Consider the following 8,615-nt stretch of genomic DNA (forward strand, 5'->3'; position numbering starts at 1 on the left):
TTCTCTTTTATTTCGCCAGCAGTCATGGTTACAAAAGTGCTATGCAGGTTATTATCAGTCATTCCTGACTAATATTGACCAGGCCTTTTTTTTCCCCAAATGTCAGGCACTGATTTCTTTGACGTCCAAGAGGAGGTGGCAGTTAAGTAGGTCAGTGTCATTGTGATGAACATCAACCATGGCGGGTCACTGACTGGGCTGCTCCTCCACTTGCCCGCCTGTCACAAACCAGTGAGCCAGAGGAGGCAACGGAGCTGAGTGCTCCTTTATTGAAGCCCGGTAAATTACTCCAGTACAGGCTGTCACCACATAAAGTGAGGAACTTTATCAGATGTATACTGCCAAAGGTCATATTTTATTGTCCTGACAGGTCTCTGGCTAGGGCTTTCCGGAAAGAGTGACAGGGCTGAGACAAAAGGTTGATGGTTAAAGGCTGTTGTTTGATGTGTTGGGCATCAAATTGTCAAGCGCTGCAGTTTCAAAGAACACTCTAGATACGTCAGAGCTTTCTTCTTTTTAGTTTTTTTCCAAACTCAAGCACATGTTATATTAGCTATGACCTAATCTCCATCTGCAGAAGTGATGGTGTAATTACAAAATGTGGGGCTACGAGAGACTTGTTTGTCCATGGCTATTATCAAAATTCATGATATTCACTTCCCATCATTGTGTTAAGTGTTCAAATTCTGCAACTATGAGGTCTAGGTTAAAAGAAAGGCGCTTTTCTCCATATTGCTGCCACATCCAGATTGTTCTTACTGTGACATAAAGAAACTCAGACTGGAGCAAATATAAACCAGTGTAGAAACATACTAAGGAATGGTCACCTATCAGACTAGCAAATATGAACCCACGGTACATCACGAAGCAGTCACTGCTCCAGATCCTAATCGGGGCCACTGTTGTTCCTCAGTCAGACGTCTCTTATTTTCTAGGGCACGTGGACATGGCAACAACCAGTGTTTGTGTCTACCATTGCCTGATGCTGGAGGCCTGGGGCAAAATGTCATGTGTGACGAGGCAAGTGAGCGGAGGAACGGGTGTGGATTCATGCAAACATGAAAAAAAAAAAAAACTTCCATCCAATTCTTCAATTGTTGATGAAAAGGTTTCAGCAGTTGTCATGTTTGTTGTTATGCCTTTCACGTGATTTACAGGAAATTGGAATCATACGTTTCATAATAGGGATATGAACAGACTTACCCACTTATCCATTGTGTGGTTCAAAATGGTATTACACAGATGACACAGGACAAACTATCTTGGTACATCCCAACGGTTTAAAGCTTTGTCTTGTAATTTTTATGTTTAAGAAATGTGTCCATCATTTAAACAGGAAATAAATCACAGGAACAATTTGACTCTTTTGAGCCAAAGATTGGCTTGAAGGAGAAAAGCATATATCTCCATAACATACACAGACACTGACATTGACATGTCTATATGTTCAGGCATAACATTATGACCATTTACCATGTGGCAACACATTGTTGTTAGTGGGGTCTTTGGGTCCTATTGGTTGAAGGGAGAGCCTTCAACCAACACTATACACTGGGCTTGTTCCAGTGTATCCCACAGATACTTGATCGGTTTGGAGTCTAGTGAATTTGGAGGCCAGGTCAACACCTTCTGCTTTTTAGTTGATCCTAAACTGTTTTTGTGTGTGTCTGTGTCAGGCTGCATCTTGCTGGGGATGACTGCTACTCCATTAAAGAGTGTCATTGCTATGGGGTGGGGGTGCCTGGTCTGGTCTAGGTGGGTGGTACATGAATATCAGGTCCAAAAGTTTCCCAGCAGATTATTGAATTGTCGCAGCATTGTCAATGTTATTTACTTCTCCTGTCAGCGGTTTTGATGCTGTGGCTGATCAGTATACAATACTCCCAAACTATTATTATTATTATTAATAAAGTGGAGAAGCGTCATGGTGTTGGGGAGCTGTGCGGAGCCAAGAGACATTGCTGTCTTTAAATTCCGTAGCTTTTTTCTGACCTATAGAGACAGACAAAAGCATTTTTGCTACACCACACATACCAATCATATTGGTGTGGACATTTGTTGTCTAGGAGCTGTTCTGTCTTCCAAAATGTGGTTTTTGATTGAGTTTCATGCAGCAACATAAATGGCCACTGATGTGTTTTTGGCAGTTGTTGTTGACCGTAGCCTTTGTAAGTTGACCCCATAGGCTCCTCTGTGATGACAGCTCACCGACAGAGACACAGAGACAAATGTGCTTCCTTGAAACATATTTGAGAAGCGGTCACGGTTTCAAAAGGATTATGTCCAAAACACTAAATGAAAACAGCCACAGATTAGACTATGCAGCGCTGTATTTTGAGGTCATATATACGTATGTTAGTCTGAGGCATCCTCCTCTAATGCAGGGTTTCCAGGGAGACATTTTTTCCCCCTTCTATAGCTCTGTGAAAACAGATTTCCCCTCTCAATTACGCATGAGACACACACTTTAAAACGTCATACCTTTCTGTGCAAACATGGGAACCGTGCAAACACACACAGCTCTATACCTGTGGAAAATCCCAGAGTTTCCCTCTGACCCTGGGCCGCACTTGACATGGGAACAGGAGCACCATCGCACATCAATGGAGCTTTTCTCTTCGATGGAGGGAAACCTCATACACACACACGCATACACACAGCGTGCACGGGTCCACACTCACAGGGCAACCCCCTCACGTACTCCCACGCTCCAGGACTCTGTAAATGTCAGACCGTGGGAGAGAGGGTTTATCTTGGAGCAGTATGGTATTTTTACACCTTTCGTTACTCCTTCTCTCTCTCTCTCTCTGTCACAGACAAACACACACACACCAACACACAACACACATGCACACACTGAGGCTGCCCACCCAGTGAAGGGCAAACGTTGGCCTTCATCACCACAACTGCAGCATCACTGTGAATAATGCAAAAATACTGAAGAACTTCATAATGCAATAGGCAAATGCCAGGATCAGTGCACGTGTCCATAACTGAAACTTAAATGTGCAACTAATAAAACTTCACGAGTGAAAAAAAAGCCCTGACCACTATAGGCGGTAAGATCAAACACTGTTGGTCAGACTTTGAGAAATCACACAGTTGTTGAGAGGTTTCTTTGAACATTTAGGAACAGGACATTGTGTGACATCCCATTGTTTTTCATTTACTTTACGTATGAAGTAATTTCATTTTTGTCGTCATCCCGCGTTTCATGTGTTCTTTTCTGTTATCGGTGTGTGCAGAAATATTGTGCCATCAGCCAGCTCCATGTGGACTTCCTCTGTGTTGTTAGCGCACCTTATCTGGATGCGCCCATGGAAAAAAGAGGGTATATTGTGATTGGACGAGCCTCTTCTTCCTCTGAATGTTTTCCTCACATCGACACTGAGAAAACATTATGAAATAGATTCAGAAAACCTTTTTTAAGGCTGAGGCATGTAGAGAGTGAGGAGGCTTTTTGTATCATGTTCATTCCGTCAACAAAGAATGGATTTTGTCAGTGTCAACTCTTATTTCTGATACTGTCATAATACAGTGTACATATGAGTTCATAGCTTTTTGCTGGTATTCTATACGTATAAGTGCAAACGGCTTCAACGCAATCATCACAGCAATCAAAATCAAAATTCATGGTTTCTCCATGTTAATGTGACATCTGTTCTGTTTTCTGAAATCTACACAAATCTGAAACACTCAAGAAATTGTTATATCAACACATTTTCCAACACCACTCAGAGCTAGTCAACTTCATGAGTCACCATGGTAACCACAAGCATGTTCCAGCTGAATGCACTCAAATGTTTATTGTAGCCTGAGCCATTTTCAGAGTTTCTGTATTTGGCTGTGTTTTCCGCATTTGCAGCATTTCTTTTTCCAAATGTTCTGCCCGTGGTTTCATATTGGTAAAGATGGATTTGACTATTTGTGTACAGTGTTTTTTTGTTTTTTTTTTAGAGTTGAGCTCCAAGGCCTTTGAGATTAGGCTCTTTAGATCATACAGATACAGCGAGAAAATAGAAAATAAGATGACAATAACATAACAAGAAAATAATTGTTGAATGACACAGGAATAGTGTTTGTGCTCAGATGTACTCACCCGACACACGTGGCTCACTGACGATTTCTGAATGTTTTTGGGATGGTTTTTGTGAAGTGAAATTGATGCACTTGTGAGATTAGAAGTTCAGTCCTCACTCGAATCTGGAGAGGGAAAATAAACTTGAAATAAATAAAAGATACTATTGGAATATTTTAAGTAATTAATGCGGCAGCGTCTCCCTATCTTAGCAATAACTGTACAATTAAACAACCTGAATAACAATCAACCTAATCCCTTTGCTGTTGTTCTAGATGCTAAATACCATGTTCCAGTGCACAGGCAGCTGTTGTTTGTTTCCCCAACATCCCAAAAATGGCCGTGTGTGCTGCAGGAATGGCCATGGCTGGCTGTGATAGGGGCGTCGGGGGCGACGACAATGCCTGTCTCACTCCCTGCTGTTCCACCCGGGAGCCTGAACCACTAATGGCCCCCTAATGTATAAATACCATTCTGTAGGCATTAGTCACACTTTCTCTCTTTCTCTGCCTCGCGCACAGACATGTATGCTCACACAAACACGCACACGCGCACGGAGAGCGAGAGGCAGATCTATAATACATTAGTCACAGTGGCAGCCCTGCCTATGGTTGGATAGCAGACGAGGGCCAAGGCCAGGGGCTGTGGGTCTAAATTTTCTTGCACAAACAATGCATGTCAAAGAGGCCCATCAGAGGCATTCTTTAAAGATGGGAAGATGTTATGTGGAGCATAAAGAGAGGGCAGGGAGGACCGTGCCAGAGACTGGTGAGGATAGAGATATGTGTATCCAGAAGCGCAGGTTGACATTGTAATGTGTGTTTTTCAGGAGTTTGTGACTGTGCATGCGTGCAACCTGGTCTGCTCAGTTAATGTCCAGTGAGAACACAGCAGCGCTGACAGTTTGAGTTATTGTAGAGCAGAACTACAAAACACGTGTTTGCACGCAATTCTGTACAATGGAGTCGGATTTTGCTGTTTGTCCCTGATGCTGTAAGGGGAGACGACAAGCAGGGAGACAAGACAAAGGCTTCTTCTTGAATAGACTGGGTTTTTTTGACAGCTTAATATCTTCATTCTCACAAAAAAAGCATTAGGGATGCAAATTGCCATTTAGCTGCATGCGTTCAAGAAAGATGGCGACCATTAATTCCTATTTGCAGCGTCATTTATCAGATTTAAATAAAGTCTGCATCGACGGCCATTCATCAAGTACATTAAATAAAAATCCCGTGTACGTGCAAGTGTGTGTTTCATTTCAATTTTTGCGACTGGAGAGGGCGAGTGCGCAAGCGTGACCTTACCCGAACTCGCTGACATTTTCCCACACATGTGTAGGAGGTCGACGAGCTGACAGGCAAACAAACACTTTGATAAATACATCATCTTCCTCTTTCCACCCGCATACATGATCAATCAAATTTTCTTTTACAGCCAGTTGAGGCACAACCTTCTGGTTGGTTCAGGGGTAGATGGAGCATAGTCCCACACATGTAAAACTATAGTCAAATATGTCGGGAAACATAAAATTAGACATCAAACATTACTGCAACTTATGTGATATTTGCCAAAACTGAAGATGAATTAGGCCCCGCAGTACCAACAACTAACAGATGTTCCCGGCTCAAAAGGCTGTCATGCTGTTGCTAAAGCACATACCTATATTTCAGTCTGTTTAACAATTAGTGAACCTCGCAGCATGGGACGTGGGGATCATTACTGCAGGGCATCAATCAGACCCCTGAAATCAACCGTGGCCAGCTATTACTGAGCTGTGACTACTCTGAGCCTGTGACCTTATAACAGGGGCTGTAAAACACATAAGGAGGCTTTCATTCCCGTTTAACAGTTTCACAGGATTCTCCTATCACGCTGCTTTTTCTTTAGAGAGCGAACACTCTGACAGTGTGCAACAGCTGCAATCCCGACGCAAGCCAAGAAAAAATTCAGATCATTAATACCTTGTTGTCATCAGAAAAGGTCGTGTTTAGTTTGGCATGTTTGCTTTGGGATGTCATGCGAAGGTGTGTGCGTTAAAATAACAGCGTTTCTCTTAAGTGGCTGGAAACTCTAATGAAGTAGCAGCATTCGGAGGGGGATTCCTTGAGAAAACACCTCACCAGGGCTTTCCTCGACATCCTTTTCCTCCACCCGCGCGGGAAACAGCACTCGTACGCGCTAATAGACAGTGACATGCATACATGCAGAGAGAGTGAGGCATGCTAATTTCTGCTTCTCTTGGACAAAGATAAAACCCTCGCAGGAAGTCGGCAGGTTGTTTGCATTCATTCAAGTTATTGAGACATCAACTAGCTGGAGCGTAGGATTGGGGCTGCACAAGGCTTCACTATGATTCATCCTTCACTGCCTGAGGACCTCAGACTAAAACAGCCACCTGAGGCTGGTTGTCTCAGCTCATATTGTAGCTTTTCAGTGGACATTATAACCCCAGTAAATCTACGTAAGAGAAGTTATTAGTGTTAAGCTTTTGACTTATTTCAGTGTTGTTGTTAGGTCTGAGGTCTCCGGCTGGTTGTAACATTTTATACCTTTTGTTGAAATACTGTGTAAAGGGGAGCAGTGCTCCCCAACACCATGAGGCACATTTTCCACTGATTTAGATCGTTCTGCTGTTTACCAGGTAAAGACCCCAGAGAGAACACAGCCTGGAAACTTAAACGAGGAAGCCCGTTTAACGAGTGAAATGAGGGTGGGGGAAAAAACATTGCAATTTGATTTCACATCATGGCAAAAAAAAAAAAAAAAAACATTTGGCCTTTAAGTTTGCACGGAAACCACCAGAAGCAGTGGAACACAACTGCTTCTGATCTTGCAGAAGTGGAGACAATGATGAGCTTAGCATTTTGGTGATTTTTTCATCAGCAGCATTGGATGGCAACGGATGAATTCTGGACTGAAATGTATTGAAACTGAAGTGCAACATCTTACAGGCACTAACTCTTTCCATAATGTCACCCATCCAGAGAGTGTGCTGGATGATCTGGACTGGCAGGGTGAAGTGTGTCATGGAATATTGTGGATCATCTGGCAGCCGATGTCATGGCTAAAAGGCAACGTGTTTCTCACTTGTGATTTGGATGCAATAGGCTCATCAGCTTGGTTGATGGAGCTTGAGATTTGCCAGTAACTTATCTTTTATATTTGTATAAGACTGAGAAGACTGAGACATCCTACTGAAACCAAATACATTTTAGATGAGTTACAAGCTTCTACAAGCTTTCAGTCATTTAGATAAATGATTGTGTTATGTGAAAGCCACCCATACATAATTATCACCAAACTATGTTTTTGTGTCTTTCCCTTTGGTGGTTTGGATTGGCTGACTCTGCAGCTTTCATTCACTCACACTCACTCGTTCTCATCAAACTTGATTTCAGCTGCTAGAGGCTGCTGTTTACTGTGGAAAGAGTTATGTCTGAAATGCTCATAGTTTTATCATAAAACTTTCCCTGTAACATGGACCAAGCACATCAGATTCAACTGAACTGAACTGCATTGTGCCATTTACCGACCTTCAGCAAGTAAAAAACAATTGCTCAGTGCAGGCCTTCATTGTCATAATGGATTCTTCATATAGAAGAGAATAGAATAGACCCCTTTACAATTTGTAAACAATTTGAGTTTTTTTGAGAGGCGGGGCTTAGCTGGAGGAAAAATATCTCAAATACTACAGCCTGTAAACGCTGGTTGGCATATTTCAACGGATTATTTTGGCTGGAACAGACAAGGAAAATGCACATTTTAGAGAATATATTAATACACTTACTCCCCGAAACAGTGAGAGTTATTTTAAAAAGTTGACTCTGACTGATGGGACTATATTCACCGACCCCTACACTCATATGAGGACACAGAGGAAATTAAATCTGGTCTGTCTTAATCAAGTGAAGGCTCTCCAACTAAGATATTACAAGAAGTAAGTGGAATCACTGTGGATGGTAATGACGCAAATTCAACTTCTGCTCGGACACCCCTGAAACATACAACTAACTTTGCGTTAGCTAGTCTAGCATTTAGCATTAGCATTAATCTGTAACAAGAATCCCCCACATAATGATTAATTTAACATAATTTCAGCCACAGTTTAGTCTAACCCATAATGTTATCCAGGCTGAAACTGATGATGCATTACATATTACCCGATATCTAGTGTGTGTTATGTTATTGACGATTGTCTTACTCCAATCCTTTCTTTTAATCAAAGATTCCCTCTGTTTTGCCTCGAGCTAATGTTGTGATGTCACAATTACATAGGCCTTGAAAGGGGTATATAGGGTATATCGAATCAATAGAATAGAATAGAATAGAATATGTAGTGTTTGTGATGGTAGGCAAGGCACACCTGTCAGATTTTGTCACATTCGCATATGACAGCCATTACCTCCCACTCCCCCACAAGCTTTACACCATTGCACCGTTACCATGATACCACCAAAGACGATAGCATCATCAATCTTATGCTGTCTTTAAAAAAATACACACACACACACTCGAGAAACTGACAGGCCTTTCTCCG

Source organism: Mugil cephalus, chromosome 13, assembly GCF_022458985.1.
Source record: "Mugil cephalus isolate CIBA_MC_2020 chromosome 13, CIBA_Mcephalus_1.1, whole genome shotgun sequence".
Taxonomy (NCBI): domain Eukaryota; kingdom Metazoa; phylum Chordata; class Actinopteri; order Mugiliformes; family Mugilidae; genus Mugil; species Mugil cephalus.